Genomic DNA, 16,714 nt, shown 5'->3' on the forward strand with positions numbered 1-16,714 from the left:
GACTCATTGATCTTCCAGAAAGCAAGCAATGGGGAAATGGACCACTTTCCCTCATCCAGATATGAAATCCTTCCTGACTGTGACTGCTATCTCCATCCCTTCACCTCTCCATTATCCATCTCCTCCTCTGGAAAAATAAGTTTTAAAATAACATCAACATTGGCAAAGTGTTCTGAGAATGAAACAAATAAGCCATGGGAAGCACTTCAGGAAATGTCCAGCAGATAGTGAACACTTGAAAAATGTTGGTTATTAAACATAGCATCTGCTTACCTGCCTTCCCCTGGCATAAGTGGCATCCTTCACTTTTAATCAGATTTACACCTTTCTTTATTCAGCAAGGAGATCAAACCAATCCTAAAGGAAATCAATCCTGAATACTCATTGGAAGGACTGATGATGAGGTTGAAGCTCCAAGACTTTGGCCACTGGATGGGACAGCCAACTCACTGGAAAAGACCCTGATGCTGGGAAAGACTGAAGGTAGAAGGAGAAGAAGGTGACAGAGGATGAGATGGTTGGATGGCATCACCGATTCAATGGACATGAACTTGGGCAAACTCCAGGAGATGGTGAGAGACAGGGAGGCCTGGTGTGCTGCAGTCCATGGGGTCGCAAAGTCGGACACGACTTGGTGACTGAACAACAACAACAGCTTTATTCATTTATTCCTTTGATCCACAAACAAGTATTAGTGACCGTGTTATGAGAACAGACATGGATCTAAATCGACATTTGGAGCTAGGGAAGTGAAGAAATAGGGAGGGGTGTTCAGTGAAAGAATAACGTAGATTGAGGCTAGGATGCAGGAGGAGATAGGACACATTCTGGGAACAAGTAGCTCATTTTAAGACATAAAGTTAGAGCATATCATTCTTAGGATCAGAATGATTGATAGTTTTTCATATCACTCACAGTTGTGATATAAGTCATCACAAGAAATGGTCTACAAGACCTCTGATGATGTGCCTCTGCCCACTTCTCTCTGCCCTGCTCTCCTCCAACCCAGCAGTCTTCTCACAGGTCCTTGAAATCACCCCCTGGGCCCTTGCACTTACAGCTCCTCCTCCAGACATCCGCATGTCTCGCTATCTCAGCTCCTTCAAGTCTTCATTCAACGATCACCTGAGATATATCAGTGAGATATTCCCTGAACACCGTCTTTTAAACTGTCCCACCCTCTCCTGTCACCCCCTACTCCTTTCTTGCTTTAAGTCTCTCCACTGAACTTATTGCCTTCAGATAGGTTCCATCTGTCTACCCAACTAGAATGAAGCTCTGCGATTTTGTTTCTGTTCACTGTTACATGCTGTTCCTGGCACCTGATAAAGTTTAATTGAATGAATGAATGTGGTCGGTCACAAAACGGCAAAACAAAAGAGAAGTTGTCAAGAGCCAGATCACAGGGAGGCCTGTGGGCTAAGACAAGGAGACGGAATCTAAGCTTAAATCCTGTGAGGAACCATGAGGGGTGACAGCAGGGTGTGATGTGATCAGAGTCACACTGTAAACAATCTCTTAGAATAGGGTGTGGAGAACAGTACAGGTAGTAAGGCCATTTCAGAGACTAAAGCTGTGATGTCCACGAGAAGTCAAGAAGGCCTTAATGGAGACTGGGGCCACAAGGATGGGGGAGAAGGAACCGAGTGACAGGCATCTAAAGGGAGAATCTGTGGGACATGGTGACTGGCTGACAATGGCGAATACCTAAGAGGGATAGGCAGTGTCTTAAATGACTCCTTTGTTTTCTTTTAGAGTATATGAGTGGCAATTTGAAGAAGGAGTGAGTTTGATTCTGCATATATTGAATTTTATGTGCCAATGAAGATGCCTGTAACTAGTCACAGAGATTTGATGTTCAGTGAAGATCTGAGTTAGACCAAGGAATCTCATTGCATAAATGGTAGTTGCAGGGGTTCCAGCTGAAATCGTAGGTCCTGGAATTGTAATGGAAGACTTACAGTGGCACCCTACAGTGTGGGAGGTGAGAGATGGTAGGAAGTATCAATAAAAACTGATAGGAATCCAATGGGAAACAGATTTTACTCTCTCTCCAGGTAGAATTTGGAATGCGTTATTCCAATATAATCCCCTATGGTAACTGACCCTGCATAATAATTAGGTACAGGGCTATTGGTCACCTACATTGTGGGTGAACTTGGTCTTGTGTGCTAGCATAGGAAACTAACCACCTGCTGCATAATACTGTTTCCCTGATAAAATGTATAGCCCATTCACAAGCTGAGGACTACTGATGTTACAAGATGAGAAATCTTCATAGCAGCCCACAGTTTTCAGAATTCCAGCTGTGCCTTGTGAATTCTTCCACCTAAAGGACAACTGTTTCATAAAATGTGAGTGAAGTATGTTTCTAATTCCCAGATGGGTTGCTGATACTGAGGAATGTAGATCATCTATATAGTATCACAGCGGAAGCTCTGAGGAGGGAGGGACCCTTGGGCAGTGGAGCACAGAGGAGACAGAGGTGGGCTCCTCTATCTAAGGCATGATAACTGAACTCGGGACACAAATATCTGAGCGTACAGTAGCAGTTCAGTTCAGTCGCTCAGTCGTGTCCAACTCTTTGCAACCCCATGAATCACAGCACGCCAGGCCTCCCTGTCCATCACCAACTCCCGGAGTTCACTCAAACTCATGTCCATCGAGTCGGTGATGCCATCCAGCCATCTCATTCTCCGTCGTCCCCGTCTCCTCCCAGCCCCAATCCCTCCCAGCATCAGAGTCTTTTCCCGTGAGTCAACTCGTCACATGAGGTGGCCAAAGTATTGGAGTTTCAGCTTTAGCATCAGTCCTTCCAATGAACACCTAGGACTGATCTCCTTTAGAATGCACTGATTGGATCTCCTTGCAGTCCAAGGGACTCTCAAGAGTCTTCTCCAGCACCACAGTTCAAAAGTATCAATTCTTTGGCGATCAGCTTTCTTCACAGTCCAACTCTCACATCCATACATGACCACGGGAAAAACCATAGCCTTGACTAGACAGACCTTTGTTGGCAAAGTATAAAACTCGGTAAATGTGTTACACACAGAGTCTGTGGAATTCAGAGTGCGGGATTTGGATAAAACAACTGGCTATAAATAGTTGGGATCTTTACTTACTTCCACAGCCCACACCCAGATCTTGGTTTCTAATGACGGTGATTTAATCACTAAGTCATGTCCAACTCTCTGCGACCCCATGGACTGGAGCCCACCAGGCTCCTCTGTCCACGGGATTTCCCAGGCAAGATTACTGGAGTGGGTTGCCATTTCCTTCTCCAGGGGATCTTCCTGACCCAGGGATTAAACCCAGGTCTCCCACACTGCAGGTGGATTTTTTACACACTAGAGCCACCAGGAAAGCCTGGCAGGATCTTTGGGTTGCCACTAAAAAACTCAAACTGACTTAAGAAAAAGAAGAGAGAAAAGAAAGGATGGAAGAAGTTAGGAAGGAAAAAGAGGGAATGCTATTGGCTCACATATCTGTAAAGTCAGGGGAAAACTTCTACAGCTTCAGGCATTACTGGATCCTGAATGATGGTTTCTGGTCAGTTTAGCTTTCTACCATCTCTTGACTGATTTCTTGTGTGTTGGTCGCTTAACGAGCAAGCTGACCCTTCACAGAAGTAAGATGGCTGCCATTAATTTCAGGTTTATGTTTTATTTTCCCAACACGTTTACAGAAAGAGGATGCCTCTTTTCCAATCTAACAAACGGAGTGAACACAAGTGATTGGACGAGCTTGGGTCATGTGCCATCCCTAAAATGACAATAATACACAGAGGGAATAAAATCCATATCAGCCACACCTGAGTTACATGCAAACTAAAATGCAATCAGACCTGAAGGAGGAGAAATAAGTGATTCCCCAAGGAAATTATGGACTCTATTACCAGAAGGAGGATTAGATGCTGGGCAGTAAGAATACCAGATGTCTCAGGGGAACCAGGCTGGAGAAAAACCTTCCTTAGGGGCTTCTCTTCCCAGGAGGCCTCTTTAAGGGCTGATCCAAAGGTGTTAGTGATCTCACGGAGTCAAAAAATAAAAATAAAAAATTTCACATTAAGTGTAGAGAGAATGGATTTGACCGAGGACATATCTCCCACCTATGAATGGGAGAATGCCTATCTCCAACATTTCTGTTTCACCCACCTTCTTCTGCTACAAGACCCAACAAGGTGACTTTAATACCCAGCCTTCCCCCGTGTCCAGTGTCATGTTGATCTCTGCTGTTATTTGGCAGAATGATTGAGAAGGAGAAAATAAGAAATTAAATTCAGCAATTCTTGAGACTGGTGTTGAGTATGGAAACAAAAGTTACCTCTGAAACTTGTAGGTGTGCTTTTTTTTTTTTTTAATTTGGCTGCACTGGATCTTAGTTGTAGCACATGGGATCTTTAATTGTGGCATGCAGAATCTTTCAGTTGCAGCATGTGGGATCCAGTTCCCAATCCAGGGATCAAACATGGGCCCTTGCATTGGGAGCCAGAGTCTTAGCCACTGGATCATCAGGGAAGTCCCTATAGGTGCACTTCCACATAGAGTCTACCCCCACTTCTCCTCACTCTAGAAATTCAAACTGTGTGTGGCTCACCCTCAGGTCATACTTCTTTAAAAAGAGAAATTGTTATTCTACATGCAGGGAGATTGAATGGTAGGGCCTGCCACATCCTCTGTTTTCTGTGGCAGGGAAAGGGGAATGGGTTGGAGCAAAGAAGGGCTGGGGTGGACTCAGCTCAGGCACTAGCCAAGGGACCTGCTTTAGTAAAGCAGGCTGTACAGGTCACAGGATGGGTCTAAGCTGAGAAAAGTAAAGTCCTAAGTAGTGACAAGGATACCAAGAGAAGGCAAATAAGGAGCCTAAAGACACTGCATGAAACAACACAGGCTCGAGTCCACAATCCAGTTGTTTTAACAGAAGTGCTACAGCCAGGTGGGGAGAGTGTGAGAGTCGGTCCCTAGAGGTAATTCAAGCTCAAAGACAACAGGAATTAACAAGGAGAGAACGCACAATGAAAGCCGAGTAGGTACACATTAATGTACGAATGGATTCATGCAGATAACACATGGGACTCTAGAGTTAGGGCCAAGGTCATTATGCTTGGACACTCCTCCATAAATCTAAAAATGTAGCCCTTGAAATTCAACCTCTGATATCAACCAATAATATGTTCAAAAACCTTCCTAAGTCCTACTCTACTGGAGCCAACTTTATAGCCTGATGTTAAAATAGTGTTTTCCCACGAATTCTTTATTAAACTTGTTTCTTGACTTATGATCTGTCAACAAAGGGGTTGTTGTCTCCTAAAATATGGATCCAGCTTTTTTAAGGCCCACACCTTGGCTGGGCACTCCTTTAAGAAAGCTTCCTCTTTTGATGGCTATTTTTCTGCTGAAACAGATCATCAATTCTTTCAGTCTGTGTTCTTGTCATGCCTGAAGCATTTATGCCTTACTTAAGCCTTTCATTATAATCAGCTGCCCTTACTTTGCTATTCCCTGCAAGGGCTTTGCCTCAATCACATAAGTATTAGAACAACTGCCCTTTTAGCTATGGATCAAGTTTTCTTTGGGGTGCCCTATGTAAATGAGAACACTTCAAAATGCTAATTTATAATAAGTCAAAAGTTGACTGACGAGTAATAATACTACTGCTATGAGTGGACTGTTGAGAGGCTAAAAGAATGGATCAAGAAAGAACACAGCTGGGAAGAAGACGTGAACTGCTCAAAAGCAAGGACAGAAAAAGAAGAAAGAGAAACACAGGCAGTGGTTGCCATCAGAGGTGTGGGGATGGTATTAGGCTGGAACTGAAAGGGAAAAAGACAAATTTCTTTGTTACTGTCATGACAGCTGTGTAACAGAAAACAATTTAAGATTTGGAAGTCTCCAGGAAAAACAAATGAATTTGATAGAGTAACTGATAGGATAAAGCACTTTTTAAAACTATGTATATGAGAAAGGCAAGTATTACAAATAAAAAGGACAAAAAGGAAGGGTAATGGGAAATTTTTCAAGATAAGAAACATAATCACTGTATACCTTTTGATTCTTTATATCAATAATAGATATTGTTCACCAGTATTGATAAAATTAGTTTACCCTTGAACAAGACAGTTTGAACTGCATAGTTCCATTTATACACCGATTTTTTTTCAGTAAATATGTACTACAGAACTACATGACCCATGGTTGGTTGAACCCGTGGATGTAGAACCACGGATACACAAGGCCAAATCTAAAGTGATACATGGACTCTTGATTGTGTGGTGTCAGCATCGCTAATCCCCATTTGGCTCGAGGTTCAATTATATAAACAGTGACATCACTATAGTAGAAGGATGGAGATAGGGAGCATAAGTGAGCTAAATCCTCAACTATTACTTCAGGATGTACATAAATAATACCTGAAGTTGATACATCAAGAAATAGGTAAAGGAACTTATCATTTGGGAAACTGCTTGAAGAGTTAAAAACAGTTGCCTTCAGAAAACAGGAAAGGAGGGTGGAACAGAGGTTGTTGCTCCTCATCACAGCTCTCGTGTTATCTAACTATTTTTAGCTAGCACAGACCTAGTGTCAGGAAAAGTTTTACCAAGGACCCGCCCTGTGCTAAGTATTGTTGTTATTTAGTCAGTAAGTTGTGACCGACTCTTGTGATTCCATGGACTGTAGCCTGCCAGGCTCCTCTGTCCCCAGGATTCTCCAGGCAAGAATACTGGAGTGAGTTGCCATTCCCGCCTCCAGGGCATCTTCCCGACCCAGGGATCAAACCCATGTCTCCTGCATTGGCAGGCAGATTCTTTGCCACTGAGCCAAACAATAAACACTTCTCTGGCTTACTGCCAGATACTAAGCACTTTACATTTATCAACTCAGTCAGTCTCCGCAACAACTTGATGAAGTGGTTAATCCTATTTTGCCCATTTAACAGAAAAGGACATTGAGGCACAGAGGATGAAAACCTTGCCTGAGGTCACAGTTGAGAGTGGTTGCCTTAGCATCTGAGCCCAGGTAACCCAGCTCACAGCCTCTGCACTTTGCCTGCTCCCTAACAAAACCAAGGCACGGATATTATTATCTCAACTTTGGAGACAAGGAAATGTGGGGAGAGAAAAAGTCATTTTCTAAGATCGCACAGATAGTGGATAGGATCTGTGTGACTATGGGTTTGATTAACTGTAACACACTCTGTCTCTCCATGGCATCATGCAACTTTGTATTTAAAAAGGTGGGACAGTTGTGAACAAGGCAAGAACATCCATTTCTGTCACTGCTAGGTAATATAGTGCTGGAAGGTAAGAGAAGAAAAAAGGTGAGGAGACAGAAGAGAAGAGAAAAAAGCATACTGATGGGAAGAAAGAGAAAAGGAAGAAATAAAGTGGCCCATATTTACAGAGGACATGATATGCTACACAGAAAACTCCAAGGAATCTACAAAATACAGCTAGAATAAATGAGTTCAGCAAGGTGACAAGACATAAGGTAAATATTCAAAAATCAGTTCTATTTCTGCATATTAATAATAAACACATAAAAACCAAAATTAAAAATACAATTCCATTTATAATTGTTCCTCTCCGGCCAGGTGATACTTGATGTGCTAAGACGTGAAGAGTAAGGAGTCTATAGAGACTAAAGCAGGAATGATCAAAGTAAAAGAAGTAACACAGGCTCTGATGTGATGGAATGAGTTTGAAAGTGTTCCAAGAACTAGAAAAACATCCAGTGCAGCTGCAGCAAAATGAGTAAGATGGGAGAATGGACTGAAGGGAGTTTGGAGAGAGAAGCTTGAAAAGGCATAGTAAGGCATCTTCTCCTTGGGAAATGATTGAGGGGAAATGAAACAATTTGATTTCACTTCAGACCGAATGATCACTCTGGACACTCTGTAGAGACGGCTTTGGAGAGCAGCAAGAATGAAGGCAAGAAAAATGGGTGAAGGTCACTGAAGTAAATAATCTGGGAAAGAGATAATGGTGCTGATTCTAGCTAAGATAGTGGCAGGAAAACAGGGAATTAAGAATGAATTTTGGGGGTAGGGTCAGCAGTACCTGTTGATGGACTGCAAAAAAAAAAAAAGAGGACAAGGAAAAGGGAGGGGATGGAAGGCAACTCCCAGGTATTTGGCTGAAGCAACTGGAGAAGCAATTATGCTATTTGCTCAGATGATGAAAAACGTGGGAGAAATAAGTAAGCAGAGGAATGGAGTTGGGAAATCAAGTTTTCAGTGCAGGACATAAGACTGAAATTCCTAAGGGACAATCAAATGAACATGCCAAGTAGACTCTCTGGATCCAAAAGAGAGCTGAGATACAGGCTGGAAGGGGACAACTTCAGCATATAGATGGGTGGTTCTTGACTCCGGCTGCTCAATGAATTGCCTAAAGGGCTTTTAAAATGTGCTACTGCCCAGACGCTACCACCAAATCAACTAAATCAGGAGCTCTGGAGGTAGAAACGAGGCATCAGACCCTCTAAGGAACACTTAGAGATTAGAGGAAGGAGAAGGGACCAGCAAAAGAAGACTGAGAAGCGGCCAGTGATATAGGAAGATGCCGAGGAGCTATGGCTCATGGAAGCAGAGTGGGGTATATTTTGAAAAAGAGATAAAACATTGCTACACCAGTATATGTCAGACTTTATTTTGGGGGGCTGCAAAATCACTGCAGATGCTGATTGCAGCCATGAAATTAAAAGACGCTTACTCCTTGGAAGGAAAGTTATGACCAACCTTGATAATATATTAAAGAGCAGAGACATTACTTTGCCAACAAAGGTCCGTCTAGTCCAGGCTATGGTTTTTCCCGTGGTCATGTATGGATGTGAGAGTTGGACTGTGAAAAACGCTGATCAACGAAGAATTGATGCTTTTGAACTGTGGTGTTGGAGAAGACTCTCGAGAGTCCCTTGTACTGCAAGGAGATCCAACCAGTCCATTCTAAGGGAGATCGATCCTGGGTGTTCATTGGAAGGACTGATGCTGAAGCTGAAACTGCAATACTTTGGCCACCTCATGCGACGAGTTGACTCACTGGAAAAGACTCTGATGCTGGGAAAGGTTGGGGGCGGGAGGAGAAGGGGACGACAGAGAATGAGATGGCTGGATGGCATCACCGACTCTGTGGACATGAGTTTGGGTGAACTCCGGGAGTTGGTGATGGACAGGGAGGCCTGGCGTGCTGTGATTCATGGGGTCGCGGAGAGTCGGACACGACTGAGTGACTGAACTGAACTGAACACCAGTATATTATGATAATTCAATGAGCAACACATGCAAAGCACTTTGTAAATTTTTAATTGATAAACACTGGGCTTCCCAGGTGGTGCTAGTGGGAAACAACCTGCCTGTCAACGCAGGAGACAAAAGTGACGTGGAGTTGATCCCTGGATTGGGAAGATCCCCTGGAGGAGCACATAACAACCCACTCCAGTATTCTTGCCTGGAGAATCCCGTGGACAGAGGAGCCTGGTGTCCGTAGGGTTGCAAAGAGTCAGACACGACTAAAGCAACTTAGCACAGCACAAACACACACAAAGTGAGGTACTAGCACCGTCTAAGGAGAGAAATTAGGAGAAGGCGGTGGCACCCTCTCCATGCTCCTGCCTGGAGAATCCCAGGGACGGGGGAGCCTGGTGGGCTGCAGCCCGTGGGGTCGCCACGAGTCAGACACGACTGAGCGACTTCACTTTCATGCATTGGAGAAGGCGGTGGCACCCTCTCCACTGCTCCTGCCTGGAGAATCCCTGGGACGGGGGAGCCTGGTGGGCTGCAGTCCGTGGGGTCGCCACGAGTCAGACACGACTGAGCGACTTCACTTTCATGCATTGGAGAAGGCGGTGGCACCCTCTCCACTGCTCCTGCCTGGAGAATCCCAGGGACGGGGGAGCCTGGTGGGCTGCAGCCCGTGGGGTCGCCACGAGTCAGACACGACTGAGCGACTTCACTTTCATGCATTGGAGAAGGCGGTGGCACTCTCTACACTGCTCCTGCCTGGAGAATCCCAGGGACGGGGGAGCCTGGTGGGCTGCAGCCCGTGGGGTCGCCACGAGTCAGACACGACTGAGCGACTTCACTTTCATGCATTGGAGAAGGAAGTGGCACCTTCTCCACTGCTCCTGCCTGGAGAATCCCAGGGACGGGGGAGCCTGGTGGGCTGCAGCCCGTGGGGTCGCCACGAGTCAGACACGACTGAGCGACTTCACTTTCATGCATTGGAGAAGGCGGTGGCACCCTCTCCACTGCTCCTGCCTGGAGAATCCCAGGGACGGGGGAGCCTGGTGGGCTGCAGTCTGTGGGGTCGCCACGAGTCAGACACGACTGAGCGACTTCACTTTCATGCATTGGAGAAGGCGGTGGCACCCTCTCCACTGCTCCTGCCTGGAGAATCCCAGGGACGGGGGAGCCTGGTGGGCTGCAGCCCGTGGGGTCGCCACGAGTCAGACACGACTGAGCGACTTCACTTTCATGCATTGGAGAAGGCGGTGGCACCCTCTCCACTGCTCCTGCCTGGAGAATCCCAGAGACGGGGGAGCCTGGTGGGCTGCAGCCCGTGGGGTAGCCACGAGTCAGACACGACTGAGCGACTTCACTTTCATGCATTGGAGAAGGCGGTGGCACCCTCTCCATGCTCCTGCCCCAAGAATCCCAGGGACGGGGGAGCCTGGTGGGCTGCAGCCCGTGGGGTCGCCACGAGTCAGACACGACTGAGCGACTTCACTTTCATGCATTTTAGAAGGCGGTGGCACCCTCTCCACTGCTCCTGCCTGGAGAATCCCAGGGACGGGGGAGCCTGGTGGGCTGCAGCCCGTGGGGTCGCCACGAGTCAGACACGACTGAGCGACTTCACTTTCATGCATTGGAGAAGGCGGTGGCACCCTCTCCACTGCTCCTGCCTGGAGAATCCCAGGGACGGGGGAGCCTGGTGGGCTGCAGCCCGTGGGTTCGCCACGAGTCAGACACGACTGAGCGACTTCACTTTCATGCATTGGAGAAGGCGGTGGCACCCTCTCCACTGCTCCTGCCTGGAGAATCCCAGGGACGGGGGAGCCTGGTGGGCTGCAGCCCGTGGGGTCGCCACGAGTCAGACACGACTGAGCGACTTCACTTGCATGCATTGGAGAAGGCGGTGGCACCCACTCCACTGCTCCTGCCTGGAGAATCCCAGAGACGGGGGAGCCTGGTGGGCTGCAGCCCGTGGGGTAGCCAGGAGTCAGATACGACTGAGCGACTTCACTTTCATGCATTGGAGAAGGCGGTGGCACCCTCTCCATGCTCCTGCCCCGAGAATCCCAGGGACGGGGGAGCCTGGTGGGCTGCAGCCCGTGGGGTGGCCACGAGTCAGACACGACTGAGCGACTTCACTTTCATGCATTGGAGAAGGCAGTGGCACCCTCTCCACTGCTCCTGCCTGGAGAATCCCAGGGACGGGGGAGCCTGGTGGGCTGCAGCCCGTGGGGTCGCCACGAGTCAGACACCACTGAGCGACTTCACTTTCATGCATTGGAGAAGGCGGTGGCACCCTCTCCACTGCTCCTGCCTGGAGAATCCCAGGGACGGGGGAGCCTGGTGGGCTGCAGCCCGTGGGGTCGCCACGAGTCAGACACGACTGAGCGACCTCACTTTCATGCATTTTAGAAGGCGGTGGCACCCTCTCCACTGCTCCTGCCTGGAGAATCCCAGGGACGGGGGAGCCTGGTGGGCTGCAGCCCGTGGGGTCGCCACGAGTCAGACACGACTGAGCGACTTCACTTTCATGCATTGGAGAAGGCGGTGGCACCCTCTCCACTGCTCCTGCCTGGAGAATCCCAGGGACGGGGGAGCCTGGTGGGCTGCAGCCCGTGGGGTCGCCACGAGTCAGACACGACTGAGCGACTTCACTTTCATGCATTGGAGAAGGAAGTGGCACCTTCTCCACTGCTCCTGCCTGGAGAATCCCAGGGACGGGGGAGCCTGGTGGGCTGCAGTCCGTGGGTTCGCCACGAGTCAGACACGACTGAGCGACTTCACTTTCATGCATTGGAGAAGGCGGTGGCACCCTCTCCACTGCTCCTGCCTGGAGAATCCCAGGGACGGGGGAGCCTGGTGGGCTGCAGTCCGTGGGGTCGCCACGAGTCAGACACGACTGAGCGACTTCACTTTCATGCATTGGAGAAGGCGGTGGCACCCTCTCCACTGCTCCTGCCTGGAGAATCCCAGGGACGGGGGAGCCTGGTGGGCTGCAGCCCGTGGGGTCGCCACGAGTCAGACACGACTGAGCGACTTCACTTTCATGCATTGGAGAAGGCGGTGGCACCCTCTCCATGCTCCTGCCCCGAGAATCCCAGGGACGGGGGAGCCTGGTGGGCTGCAGTCCGTGGGGTCGCCACGAGTCAGACACGACTGAGCGACTTCACTTTCATGCATTGGAGAAGGCGGTGGCACCCTCTCCATGCTCCTGCCCTGAGAATCCCAGGGACGGGGGAGCCTGGTGGGCTGCAGCCCGTGGGGTCGCCACGAGTCAGACACGACTGAGCGACTTCACTTTCATGCATTGGAGAAGGCGGTGGCACCCTCTCCACTGCTCCTGCCTGGAGAATCCCAGGGACGGGGGAGCCTGGTGGGCTGCAGCCTGTGGGGTCGCCACGAGTCAGACACGACTGAGCGACTTCACTTTCACTTTCATGCATTGGAGAAGGAAATGGCACCCTCTCCACTGCTCCTGCCTGGAGAATCCCAGGGACCGAGGAGCCTGGTGGGCTGCAGTCCGTGGGGTCGCTACCAGTCAGACACGACTGAGCGAGTTCACTTTTCGCTTTCATGCATTGGAGAAGGAAATGGCAACCCACTCCAGTGTTCTTGCCTGGAGAATCCCAGGGACCAAAGAGCCTGGTGGGCTGCAGTCCATGGGGTCGGTACCAGTCAGACATGACTGAGCGAGTTCACTTTTCACTTTCATGCATTGGAGAAGGAAATGGCAACCCACTCCAGTGTTCTTGCCTTGAGAATCCCAGGGACGGGGGAGCCTGGTGGGCTGCCGTCTATGGGGTCACACAGAGTCGGACATGACTGAAGTGACTTAGCAGCAGCAGCAAGGAGAAAAACTACTCTCCTTCTGGTACAATAGTCCTACCTGGGCCACAAAGGAAGGATATTTCCAACAAACCTGAACCTTAAATAAATGCTGGCAAGGGAGGTCCACCCCTGGCACTTCTTACACTTATAAGAAATAATAAAAAATATTATGGCTGTGAGGATTAAGCAAATTTATACCCATTATCCTTAGCTCAATGCTTAGCATTTCATCATCAGAGTAATAATAATTATTATTTACTCTAACAATACTAAATTATTTCTAATAATAATAAGCATTTATTTCATTACTTAGTATTATTATTAATGCAAACATAGTGCTTTCTATTTGCTAGGCAAAGTTCTAAATGCTTTATATATATTTACTCTGTTAGTATTCCAAAAGGTTATCTATTGATTTGTTGTTGCTGTTGTTAACTCCAAATGATTTGTTAATTCCAAATGATTTGGTTTCCCGAGTAGGCACTAGAGGCTTCAGCATTCCAGAACCATTGTTCTGATGTGCAGGTCAATAATGGCCCCATGAGGCTTCTCTGGACGTGGCAGAGAAGATGGGATCTGTCCTGAGGGAAGTCTATGGGCCTCCAGCGCCATGAGTCAATTCCTAGGACCACCTGAAGGACTGCAGGGCTGTCCTATAGGAGAGCTGTGTTCCACAGTGATGTCTGAATTCCTTCATGGAGGCTGTGTCATAGGCAAGTTCATATCTGGGCATAGAGACAATTTCATCTGGGTTCTTCAACTCAACTACCGATCACTCATAGATATCAGGTACTTAAGCCTCACGTTGGCTTTGAGAAGTAAAAATGGTTATTCCCATTCTTCAAGAGAGGAGACAGAGGCTTAGGTTAAAAACTTGTGTAAATTCACACAACCAGTTAGGATCAGGGTCAGGACTCAAACTGAATACCCTAAATCCACATTCAGACCTTCTTGTCTACCATGCTAATCTATTTTTTTTTTTTTTTTTTACCAAATTTTAAGGAGTTAGAGCTATGGCCAAACTAAAAGAAATCAATGACAAAGACCCCAGAAGAGATCACCTTCAATACACTAAGGAAAAAAAAAAAATGGGCAAGGAATATGAACAGGTAATTTGCAGAAGAGAAACACAAATGCAAAAAAAGGAGGTAAATAAAATATAAATTTTTAAAAATAAATGTATATTATTTTACACTCATCAGATTCATTTTAAAATGTAAAAGTCAGAAAACAATAAGCACTAAGAAGGATAATGGGTACAACCCTTAGACATTGCTGTTGGGAGCTATAAATTGGTGATTAGAATCCAGAGAACAAAGCAAGGTATCGAGAAAACTTAAAAACTCATAACCCCATGATTCTACTTCTAGATATTGTTCATAGAGAAACTTCTCTCATTTGTATACAAGGAGACACGTATAAGGATATTTCCTATTGGTAGCATGAGAAAAAGTAAACTATTTCAATGTCTCTTTATCAGGGAATGAATAAATAAGATTGCGTATTCATTCCATAGAACACTGTCTAGAAGTTAAAGTGAATAAACTAGATCAATGTATATCATCATGAATGAATCTCAAATATACATACTTGACTGAAAATGGCAAATCAGGAGAAAGATACATGAAGTACAATATCACTGAAAGAACTGATTTTTAGAAGCAGAGGTTATAGGATTAGTGCAGAGTGAAGAGGGAATGTATTTGGAACCAGAGCAATCTTTGGTTAAAACTCTTCAATAAATCATTTCCGAAGTCTCCCCATTTCTTTCTGATACCATCTTTACTTCTGTCTTCCTTTTTTCCCCTTCCAGTTTCTCTCTCTCTCCTAAACACCCCTAATGTAATTTCCATGAATCAGTTTCAGAGAAACTGTAAATTCTCGGACATCATAAGTAAAGCTTTGTATTTCTAAGTATTATTCCTGAGGAATGGGTCCATAGTTTCCAATAGATTATCAGAAAGGTCAGCATCCCATTAAGATTAAAAATTCAGAGGAAAAAATTTTTTCAAAGAAACATGTAGTTCTGATACTGTTTCCTTGGTCTATCATGCCCTGGGAGTAAGAGTTATTTCTCGTCAGAATAAAAAAATAACAGAGAGAAAATGTAAAGTGATTTGTTCTGACCCTGTTTCCACTAGCCCCTTGCCCTGGGAGAAAATGCCCCGCCTTTGGAAACATAAACGTCTCCATTCACCCCAGGCCTCCCATCCATCATTACAGGCAGGCACTGGGCAGCAGCAGCCGGCCTCCCTCACTGCCACTCATGACCCTTTCCATCAGATGTCTAGCTCTGGCCAGTCTGTTGACAATTATGAAGATTTTTTTCCAACCCAGCCAAACAGCCTCTGCACCATCAGAGCTCTCCAGTCCTGGGGAAACTATAAGAGACCAGGAAAGCATAAATTGCTTTGTAGAGGACGCCCCAGGAGAGGGTCCAGATCCAGGTAAAGACATAGCTACAGGAACTCCCCAGGGCTCCTCTGTAACCTGGAGCTCTGGGCCCCACAGTTCTCTAAATTCATAGGTTGTCTGAAGAGACCAGTGGGATGAGGACATTTAATACATATACCTGGGGTGAGCTGTGGGTGAGCAAGGTGGATGTCAACTGGCTATCAGCTATCTGGATTAGTCTCCGCCAGGTGCCCGGGCTCTGCTTTGCTCCAAATGTCTCTCATTCTCTAGCACTCTAGTCTGGGCATGCTCTTACGGTAAATAGGAAAGTACAAGACAGCAAGCACTGAGCCTGCGCTAAGCCTCTGCTTGCATCATATCCAATAATACCCCTTTGGTCAAAGCAAGTCACAGGGCCATGCCCAGAGTCGAGGACAGGGCCTGTTACCCTGCCCACAGTGAGCAGGCTCTGCAAGCCAGGGGTCAGGCTCTGCCTTTTATCAGGGATGGCTTTTCAATTCTTTGAGCAAATAAGAGACTACTTTTCACCTATCTGATTAGTGACGGGAAAAAAAAAATTGTAACACTGTGTGTTCCAGGCACCATTTAAATGAGGATAGGGAGTGTTAAGAAGGGATGCAATGGGACATCTGTGGTGGCTCAATTGGTAAGTAGCCCGCCTGCCAACGCAGGAGATACAGGTTCAGTCCTTGATCTGGGAGGACCCCACATGCCACACAACAAGTAAGCCCATGTGCTACAACTATTGAGCCTGTGCTCTGAAAATTCAGAGACCACATGCTCCAGAATGGAGACTACATGCTCCTGAACGAAGGCCACATGCTTCTGAAGGAAGACTACTGAAGCCTGAGTGCCCTCAAGCGTGTGTTTCATAACAAAAGAAGCCACCACAGTAAGAAGCCCACATATTTGCAACCAGAGAGTAGCCCCCGCTCGCCACAACTAGAGAAAAGTCTGCCCAGCCAGGAAGACCCAACACAGCCAAAAATAAACAAATGAAATTATTTACAAAAAAAAAAAGAAGAAGAAGGGATGTGAAGAAAGTGAGTTAATGAGCCTCACTGAAATCTTGGGTAAGAGTCATACTGGGAGAGGGAAGAGCAAAGCAAAGATGGACTCCCAAGGGAGAGCTGGAGCTGGGGGAGAGTATAGGATTTGAAGGCAGAGAGATGAAAGGGAGACCAGGCTGTGTAGGGCCACTGTCAGGAGTTTCTTATAAACTCTTGCACCTTTCTAACCTTTC

The sequence above is a fragment of the Moschus berezovskii genome, chromosome 27 (genome assembly GCF_049115385.1).
Source record: "Moschus berezovskii isolate FMDL1 chromosome 27, NW_MosBer_1.0, whole genome shotgun sequence".
Taxonomy (NCBI): Eukaryota; Metazoa; Chordata; class Mammalia; order Artiodactyla; family Moschidae; genus Moschus; species Moschus berezovskii.